Below are 11,055 nucleotides of genomic sequence, written 5' to 3' on the forward strand. Positions count from 1 at the left end.
GCATTGGCAGGTCGGTATAACGCCCCGACAGGTTTCTGCCATAAGCCATATGAAATCACCGTGGAACCGCAGAGCAGGGCCCCTTACTTGCTTCATGCAGGGCATGCCATTCATTCACACAAGCACACCATAGAGTTAGTAAAGCACAGCAGAAAACGTGTTCGCTAAGAGAACCAAGAACTAAAGCTCCAAGCATCCTTACCTTGTCCTGAAGGATCCCGGACGAGCCCCCAAGATGAAAGGTTGTTGTTGAATCACACGAATACACCGGGATTCTTGGACCCCGGAGGAGAAGAATTCAATCCGGGGCCAGAGACGAGGCTTGATCGCTCAGAGCTTTTGTGTAATAAAGTTTTATTAAAGTATAAAGGAGATAGAGAAAGCTTCTGACATAGGCATCAGAAGGGGGCAGAAAGAGTACCCGCTTGCTAGTGTTAACAATGAAGTTATATAATCCAAAGAATATCTTGAAGTTGTAAAGACCTCATCAGACCTACTCCCATAATTTACATTTTAAGATAATACTGTCTTCAGGCAAAATACATCCCTGTAAAGACCAGGTCTACTCCCATAATTAACATTTTAAGATAACAGAAGGTTGAATCCAAAGACTGTCCTTAGGCAGGATACATTACTGTTAAATAATCCTAAGGAATGTGGAGAAAGAAAAAAAGTTTGTCCTTTCTTCCTCCTTGAGAATTCCAGACCCTTCTCTCCTTGGGGACCCCTAGACTCCCTATCAATCTGCCTAGGAACTGACTCTCTCACTTGAACATCAGGAAGTTCACGGTTCACATATTGCAGAAGCCTGGCTTGGAGAATTTTGAGCATTACTTTACTAGAATGTGAGATGAGTGAAATTGTGCAGTAGTTTGAGCATTCTTTGGCATTGCCTTTCTTTGGGATTGGAATGAAAACTGACCTTTTCCTGTCCTGTGGCCACTGCTGAGTTTTCCAAATTTGCTGGCATATTGACTGCAGCACTTTCACAGCATCATCTTTCAAGATTTGAAATAGCTCAACTGGAATTCCATCACCTTCACTAGCTGTGTTTGTAGTGATGCTTTCTAAGGCCCACTTGACTTCACATTCTAGGATGTCTGGTTCTAGGTCAGTGATCACACCATTGTGATTATCTGGGTCGTGAAGATCTTTTTTGTACAGTTCTTCTTTGTATTCTTGCCATCTCTTCTTAATATCTTCTGCTTCTGTTAGGTCCATACCATTTCTGTCCTTTATCAAGCCCATCTTTGCATGAAATGTTCCTTTGATATCTCTGATTTTCTTCAAGAGATCCCTAGTCTTTCCCATTCTGTTGTTTTCCTCTATTTCTTTGCATTGATCGCTGAAGAAGGCTTTCTTATCTCTTCTTGCTATTCTTTGGAACTCTGCATTCAGATGTTTATATCTTTCCTTTCCTCCTTTGCTTTTCGATTCTCTTCTTCTCACAGCTATTTGTAAGGCCTCCCCAGACAGCCATTTTGCTTTTTGCATTTCTTTTCCATGGGGATGGTCTTGATCCCTGTCTCCTGTACAATGTCATGAACCTCATTCCATAGTTCATCAGGCACTCTATCTATCAGATCTAGGCCCTTAAATCTATTTCTCACTTCCACTGTTTAATCATAAGGGATTTGATCTAGGTCATACCTGAATGGTCTAGTGGTTTTCCCTACTTTCTTCAATTTAAGTCTGAATTTGGCAATAAGGAGTTCATGGTCTGAGCCACAGTCAGCTCCTGGTCTTGTTTTTGCTGACTGTAGAGAGCTTCTCCATCTTTGGCTACAAAGAGTATAATCTATCTGATTTCAGTGTTGACCATCTGGTGATGTCCATGTATAGAGTCTTCTCTTGTGTTGTTGGAAGAGGGTGTTTGTTATGACCAGTGCATTTTCTTGGCAAAATTCTATTAGCCTTTGCCCTGCTTCATTCCGTATTCCAAGGCCAAATTTCCCTGTTACTCCAGGTGTTTCTTGACTTTCTACTTTTGCATTCCAGTCCCCTATAATGAAAAGGACATCTTTTTTGGGTGTTAGTTCTAAAAGGTCTTGTAGGTCTTCATAGAACCGTTCAACTTCAGCTTCTTCAGCATTACTGGTTGAGGCATAGACTTGGATTACTGTGATATTGAATGGTTTGCCTTGGAAACGAACAGAGATCATTCTGTCGTTTGTGAGATTGCATCCAAGTACTGCATTTCGGACTCTTTTGTTGACCATGATGGCTACTCCATTTCTTCTGAGGGATTCTTGCCCGCAGTAGTAGACATAATGGTCATCTGAGTTAAATTCACTCATTCCAGTCCATTTCAGTTAGCTGATTCCTAGAATGTCGACATTCACTCTTGCCATCTCTTGTTTGACCACTTCCAATTTGCCTTGATTCATGGACCTGACATTCCAGGTTCCTATGCAATATTGCTCTTTACAGCATCGGACCTTGCTTCTATCATCAGTCACATCCACAGCTGGGTATTCTTTTTGCTTTGGCTCCATCCCTTCATTCTTTCTGGAGTTATTTCTCCACTGATCTCCCATAGCATATTGGGCACCTACCGACCTGGGGAAATCAACTTTCATTGTCATATCTTTTTGCCTTCTTATGGTGTTCATTGGGTTCTCAAGTGACAAATGGATTCAAGGGATTAGATTTGATAGACAGAGTGCCTGAAGAACCATGGATGGAGGTTCGTGACATTGAACAAGAGGCAGAGATTAAAACCATCCCCAAGAAAAAGAAATGCAAAAAGGTAAAATGGTTAACTGAAGATGCCTTACAAATAGCTGAGAAAATAAGAGAAGCTAAAAGCAAAGAAGAAAGGGAAATATATACCCATCTGAATGCAGAGTTCCAAAGAATAGCAAGGAGAGGTAAGAAAGCCTTCCTCAATGATCAATGCCAAGAAATAGAGGAAAATAACAGAATGGGAAAGACTAGAGATATCTTCAAGAAAATTAGAGATATCAAGGGAACATTTCATGCAAAGATGGGCAGAATAAAGGACATAAATAGTATCAACCTAACAGAAGCAGAAGATATTAAAAAGAGGTGGCAAGAATACACAGAACTATACAAAAAAGATCTTAATAACCCAGATAACCACACTGGTGTGATAACTCACCTAGAGCCAGAAATCCTGAAGTGCAAAGTCAAGTCAGCTTTAGGAAACATCAATATGAACAAAGCTAGTGGAGGTGATGGAATTCCTGTTGAGCTAATACAAATTCTAAAAGATGATGCTATTAAAGTGCTGCACTCAATTTGCCAGCAAATTTGGAAAACTCAGCATTGGCCACAGGACTGGAAAAAATCAGTCTCCATTCCAATCTCAAAGAAAGGCAATGTCAAACAATGTTCAAACTACTGCACAATTGCACTCATCTCACACGCTAGCAAAGTAATGCTCAAAATTCTCAAACACAGACTTCAATAGTACTTGAACTGTGAACTTCCAGATGTTCAAGCTGGATTTAGAAAAGGCAGAGGAACCAGAGATGAAATTGCAACATCCATTGGATTATTGAAAAAGAGAGAGAGTTCCAGAAAAACATCTACTTTTGCTTTATTGACTATACCAAAGCCTTTGACTGTGGATCACAACAAACTGGAAAATTCTTCAAGAGATGGGAATACCAGACTGCCTTACCTGCTTCCTGAGAAATCTGTACGCAGGTCAAGAAGCAACAGTTAGAACTGGACATGGAACAACAGACTGATTCCAAATTGGGAAAGGAGTACATCAAGGCTGTATATTGTCACCCTGCTTATTTAACTTATATACAGAGTATATCATGTGAAATGCCAGGCTGGATGAAGCACAAGCTGGAATCAAGATTGCTGGGAAAAATATCAGTAACCTCAGATATGCAGGTGACACCACCCTTACAGCTGAAAGCGAAGAACTAAAGAGCCTCTTGATGAAAGTGAAAGAAGAGAGTGAAAAAGCTGGCTTAAAACTTAACATTCAAAAAACTAAGATCATGGCATCTGGTCCCATCATTTCATGGCAAATAAATGGGGAAATAATGGAAACATTGAGAGAATTTATTTTCTTGGGCTCCAAAATCACTGCAGATGGTGACTGAAGCCAAGAAATGAAAAGATGCTTGCTCCTTGGAAGAAAATCTATGACAAACCTAGACAGCATATTAAAAAGGAGAGACATTACTTTGCCAATGAAGGTCTGTCTAGCAAAAGCTATGGTTTTTCCAGTAGTCATGTATGGATGTGAGAGTTGGACAATAAAGCTGAGTGCCAAAGAATTGATGCTTTTGAACTGTGGTGTTGGAGAAGACTCTTGAGAGTCCCTTGGACTGCATGGAGATCAAACCAGTCCATCCTAAAGGAAATCAGTCCTGGGTGTTCATTGGAAGGACTGATGCTGAAGCTGAAACTCCAATATTTTAGCCATCTGATGCAAAGAACTGACTCATTGGAAAAGACCCTGATGCTGGGAAAGTTTGAAGGCAGGAGGAGAAGGGGACAACAGAGGATGAGATGGTTGGATGGCATCACTGACTCGATGGACATGAGTTTGAGCAAGCTCCGGGAGTTGGTGATGCACAGGGATGCCTGGTGTGCTCCAGTCCATGGCGTTGCAAAGAGTGCAACATGACTGAGCGACTGAACTGAACTGAACTGAACAGCAATCAGTCATAGGCACATGTGTGTCCCCTTCCTCCGTAACCTCCCCCTCACCTCCCTCACCAGCCCATCCCTCCAGGTTGTCAGAGAACACCGACTTCAGCTGCCCTGCAAGATACATCAAACTCCCAGTGGTTATCTATTTTACATATAGTAATGTATACATTTCACTGTTATTCTTTCAAATCATCCCACCTTCTCCTTCTCACACTGAGCCCAAAATCTTGTTCTTTATGCCTATGTCTCCTTTGCTGGCCTGCACAAAGGATCATCAGTACCACCTTTCTAGATTCCATATATATATGTGTATGTATGTGTGTGTGTGTGTGTGAATATATAGTTTTTCTTTCACTTTCTGACTGACTGCACTCTGTATAATAGGCTCTAAGTTCATCCAACTCATTAGAACTGACTCAAATGTGTTCCTTTTTATAGCTGAGTCACATTGTTGTGTGTATATGTACTACAACTTCCTTATCCATTCATCTGCCAATGGACATCTAGATCGCTTCCATGTCCTAGTCTTGACTAAATGGAGTTGACTGTGACTACTGTGGAACCCCCATACTGAGAACAGTAGTGCCTCTCATCAGGGTCCCTGAGTGATTGCACGAAACAGAGCAGCACCCGACCCTACTCACCTGGAAGAGCTCAGTAGTGTTACTTGAGTGAGAAATGTATTTATGCTGCGTTTGAATCATTATTCATTTGTGGACCACTGGTTACTTCTGCCTAAGATTACCCTAACTAATTTATATGGAAAAGAAAGATTCCAAAATGACAACAGTGAGCCAATGTTGGAACATCTTGAGGATGCATGTGCCCAAGAAAAATATGAACGTATATGCTGTCAGATTCAACTAAATATATTAAGAAGAGATTTACAATTTAGATGGAGACTTGGAGGGTAAAATAGTGAGAAAGACTTTGAAAACTGAGCAAAATAAAATAATTAAAACAGTCATAAAATATGAGAAAACAAAAATATTTATAAGAAAGGAAATGTAATCATATCACAATATGCCAAAGGATTCAGTTGTGAATGAAAGTTACAGTCAGAGCAATTTAAAAATTAAATTGAGGAAGCAAAGTAGGAGAATGTACATGTATCATCAGTCATACCAGGAAATAACTATATAAAGAAGAAAACTAACAAAATCAAGAAAGAGCATCATGAGCATCTTGTTCTCACAAAATGGAGTCAAACATGATGAAACAGTGAACTATCTGAAGGTGATGCCTCTAGAAACAAAGAATCAGAGATGGGGAAGGACAATGGGAACCACTGCTTTGAGATAACATGTCAAACTGCTAATAAGCAATTTGATAATTGTTTCAACATTTATTGCATTTTTGAATAAACAAAAAATATAAAATTTGTTTGCTTTAGGGTGAATTATAACTTCTCCAAAAAGGTAACACTATTTATCTCATGTTAATTGGAAGCTCTAATGGGCTGCTTTATATGATACTGATTACTTTAAAAAGATACAACTATTGAAATAGTTTGATAGATAAAATATTTTCAAAAGAAGGGAGTCAGGGACTGGGGGCAGGAGTTAAAATGGCTGTGAAACTAACCAGGCCTAATCTTCTCATTTTCTAGATGAGAAAACTGCAACCTTTCCGTGAATCTGCTACCATCGTCAAGAAAAGTAAATGTCAAGATTTTACAGTGCAGTGGAAGAGGATCTTTCATTTGGAAAATGAAGCTAGACCTCCAGTGTTGTTTGACAACCACAGTTGCTCATTTTCTACTATAATGTCCTCCACACTTTCTCTTGGGAATTTCACACTAATTATTATATATTATATAATAATCAACATAATTATTGTTGCTGCTACTGCTATTACCACACTGGTTTGAGATGGGGTACTCGTCTTACTATAGCTGTTGCCAAACTTGGACATTCCCCTGAATTTTCATAAAACAGGTAAGACAAGTAAACAAAACTTTCTACAGATTTAGAATAAAGATAGATAAATAGATACATAGAGGTGTGTGTGTGTGTGTGTGTGTGTGTGTGTGTGTGTGTGTGTGCATTCAGTCATGTCCAATTCTTTGCAGTCCCATAGACTGTAGCCCACCAGGCTCCTTTGTCCATGGAATTTTCCAGGCAAAAATACTGGAGTGGGTTGCCAGTTACTAATAGATAAACAGATACACAGATAAAATAATCTGAATAATCTTTACAAAGTAGGACATGCTTTCCTTAACTGGCAAACTTTCAGTTCAGTTCAGTCGCTCAGTCAGGTCCGACTCTTTGCAACTCCAGGCTTTCCTGTCCATCACCAACTCCCGGAGCTTGCGGGGGCAGGGGCTCTGGGTGCAGCAGACCTGGGTCACACAGCATGTGTCCAAAGCCCTCTTGGAGAAGGTCGCCATTAGCTGCACCATAGAGCTGCCAAGCAGACGAACCACAAACTGCAGAACAATTATACCAAGGAAATTCTTGCACTGTTAAGAAAGTTCTAGGACCCACAACAGATTTCCCAAGCTGGAGATCTGGCAAAGGGACTGAGAACCCCCATGGAATTTGATTTTGGAGGGCAGTGGAATTTTATTACAGAATTTACACAAGACTGGGGAAACAGATTCTTGGAGGGCACAAACAAAACCTGTGCACACCAGGACCCAGGAGAAAGGAACAGTGTCCCCACAAGGAACTCAGTCAGACTTGCCTGTGAGTGTCTAGGAGTTTCCAGCAGAGGCGTGGGTCGACAGTGGCCTGCTGCAGGGTCAGGGGCACTGAAAACAATGGTGCGTCCACAAGTCCTTTTGAAGGAGGTCACCATTATCTGCATTACCCCTACCATAGTTTGGCCTCAGGTCAAACAACGGGGAGGGAACACAGCCCCACTCATCAACAGAAAATTGGATTAAAGATTTACTGAGCTTGGCCCCACCCATCAGAAGAAAGCCCAGTTCCCCCCACAGTCAGTCTCTCCCATCAGGAAGCTTCCATAAGCCTCTAATCCTTCTCCATCAGAGGGCAGACAGAATGAAAACCACAATCACAGAAAACTAACCAAACTGATCACATGGACCACTGCTTTGTATAACTCAATGAAACTATGAGCCATGCCACGTAGGGCCACCTAAGACAGACGGGCCATGGTGGAGAGTTCTGACAAAACATGGTCCACTGGAGAAGGGAATGGAAAACAACTTCAGTATTCTTGCCATAAGAACCCCATGAACAGAATGAAAAGGTAAACTCTGTTCCACTTTAATCACTGTCTCTTTAGCATATACTACCAATGAGCCCAAACCTAAACATTACCTTCCACAAATCATCCAAGTAAATAGGACAGAAAAAAGCAAACTTCCTTCCTTGTACTCATTTCCAGACCAGTTTTCACACCAGTTTCATGACTGAACACACTTCGCATAAGACTGACATGAAAGGCCCCTTCTTCCCAGTGAAATATGACTTTTTCCCATGACCTCAATTGGTCAGCCAAGGGGAGATGGATACAACCTAAAGGTGTTTATTCACACAAAGCAATTCAAAAACTTTCCCAGTTACAAAAATAAATTAGGTGCAAACCTAAGACAGGAACCCTAGTCCTGGCTCAAAGTTAAGGGTTCTTATCATCACACAATGCAATTCATCCTTAATGGGGATCAGCACATAAAAAGCATTGTGGTTAAGTCAGAAATAAGGAAAAACTTCCTTTCTCAAATCATCTTTCAAAAAAAAAAAAATTGTGGGCAACAGGATGACAAAAACCTTTATAGAGATATTACAAAAATCTTTTTTGAAGATTTTTATGAACCAAGCAGAGCCTCATTATTTTCCAGATAGAACCACTGAAAGTTCCGCTCTAGGTTATAACCAGCATTCACATTTTAATCAGAGTATTCCCATTTATTTAACCATTTAAAAGACCCAAAGGCCTTTTACACCTAGACAAAACCTATTACTATATTGCATTATTTAATAAATCCCTCTTTTTAAACTCTTTCTATACATTCTCTTCCCCTCACAATGAAGCTTACCTTTGATATTTCAATGCAAGGATGTAAGAGTGTGTTGCTATGTTGCTCTTCTTTGAAAAAAACAGACACTGAGGACCACACTCAGAATTTCTGGTTATGATATTCACTTTTGGAAACGCTCACCCATTATCTTATTTACACGTTACTGATACTATTAACAGAATTTATGTAACATCTTTGTTCAAAGGAAAAAATGCACTTCACATCCATTATTCCATTTATCTTTGTACCATTCCTCTGAAGTGTGGTGACTATAGTTGCCTCACCCTATTTTAATGGAAAAAAACTTAACCAGAAAAGATCCATTATACTTGATGTGGATAAACAGCTTCTATGAAGAGTATCTACATCAATTGAAGAATAAACCCTCAATTACAGAATATCTCTGTCAATATCCTGAATGAGAACAGCAAGGTATAAATACAGCAATTCTGCCAATTTTATTCATTTTAAAATAAATGCCCATTCTTGGATATTATTCATATATGCCATTAAACCTTTTGGGACAACAAAAGAGCCCTAAATATATAGATGCAAATCTAAACAAAAAATAAAGAACAGTATTTTATAAATGAATAGAATTATATACATTCTGTATATAATATTGTAAGAATATATATTACAGTATATAATAGTATAACTATACTATTATATATTGTCACTGATATCTCAGAATTGCATACTTACAGATGTCCTTACAGAAGGAAATTATGACCTTTTCTGCCCACAATTAGCTTAATCCTAATGACTATTAATATACACTTTGAGTTTAACATGTCAGTCAGCCATTCTTGACACAAAGTGACAACTGATACAAAACTTCAAAAGACTGAATCTTCTAGGACTTTAAGGCAAGTAATAATTAATAACTATTTTTAAGCTATAATATTTTAAGAAATCACCAGACTATACATTATTGACATAACACAATGAATATTATTTTTAAAGCTGAAAAATATTCTTCATATGCAATGACAGTGATGGTTGCCTACCCAATATCCATTCTCCCCCTCTTTTTTAATATTAAAGGGATCCTAGCATTTGGGGAGGTACTGATTTTCCCAGATTAAAAATTTTTTTTTAATTTTAAGCCTTCTATTTCTCAGACTTCCCTGCCATTAGAGATGGCCACTGACATAGTTCTGGTCAATAACATATTAGTGGAAGTGCCGAAGAATTGATGCTTTTGAACTGTGGTGTTGGAGAAGACTCTTGAGAGTCCCTTGGACTGCAAGGAGATCCAACCAGTGCATTCTGAAGGAGATCAGCCCTGGGATTTCTTTGGAAGGAATGATGCTAAAGCTGAAACTCCAGTACTTTGGCCACCTCATGTGAAGAGTTGACTCATTGGAAAAGACTCTGATGCTGGGAGGGATTGGGGGCAGGAGGAGAAGGGGATGACAGAGGATGAGATGGCTGGATGGCATCACTGACTCGATGGACGTGAGTCTGGGTGAACTCCGGGAGTTGGTGATGGACAGGGAGGCCTGGTGTGCTGAGATTCATGGGGTCCCAAAAAGTCGGACACGACTGAGCTACTGATCTGATCTGATCTGATCAAATGCATCTTCCTGGGTGCTATCATTTTCCTTATTAAAAAGACTATAGATTTTCCTGGTGGCCCAAGGGTTAAGACTCCATGCCCCCAGTGCAGAGGCACAGTATCATCTCTGGCCAGGGAACTAAGATCTCACATGCTACAGGTGGAATAAATAATTTAATAAAAGGACTATCACCTGATGCATGCCTTGTCTTTTTGTCCAGCCCTTCTTCCTGTCTGTAGTACAGCAGCTACTCTGGAGGCTCACTAACTGTCTTTTCACCAAAAGAAGGAAAACCATATGTTAATGATGGTAGAGTTAAAAGCAAGGAGCCTGAATTCTTGGTAACTTCAAGGATGGTGCAGTTGCTCCAGCTTTGTACTATCTCCCTCCAGATATCTCACGGCATACAAAAAATAAACTCCTTATGTGCGGTTGACAAGGGGGAAAGATGGAGGGGAGGGATGAATTGGGAGGTTGGGATTGGCATAGGCACACTGCTATATGCAAAACAGATAATCAACAAGGATCTACTGTATAGCACAGGGAACTATACTTAATACTTTGTAATAACCTATGTGGCAAAAGAATCTGAAAAAGAATACACATATGAATATGCATAACTAAATCACTTTCAGTTCAGTTCAGTTGCTCAGTCGTGTCCGACTCTTTGGGACCCCATGAATCGCAGCACGCCAGGCCTCCCTGTCCATCACCAACTCCCGGAGTTCACTCAAACTTATGTCCATCGAGTCGGTGATGCCATCCAGCCACCTCATCCTCTGTCGTCCCCTTCTCCTCCTGCCCCCAATCCCTCCCAGCATCAGAGTCTTTTCCAATGAGTCAACTCTTCGCATGAGGTGGCCA

At 40.1% G+C, this 11,055-nt stretch overlaps 1 protein-coding gene across 1 annotated transcript in view; it reads right to left on the reverse strand.

Moving 5' to 3' along the window:
- Window positions 1-631, reverse strand: part of PDE4B (phosphodiesterase 4B) — a 650,415-nt gene extending 649,784 nt beyond the window's left edge. The window contains exon 1 of the mRNA XM_055585558.1: window positions 203-631. The gene's annotated coding sequence lies outside the window, so the exon portion shown is untranslated. The remainder of the gene's footprint in view (window positions 1-202) is intronic.
- Window positions 632-11,055: the final 10,424 nt, after the last annotated feature.

This window comes from Bubalus kerabau, chromosome 6, assembly GCF_029407905.1.
Source record: "Bubalus kerabau isolate K-KA32 ecotype Philippines breed swamp buffalo chromosome 6, PCC_UOA_SB_1v2, whole genome shotgun sequence".
Taxonomy (NCBI): domain Eukaryota; kingdom Metazoa; phylum Chordata; class Mammalia; order Artiodactyla; family Bovidae; genus Bubalus; species Bubalus kerabau.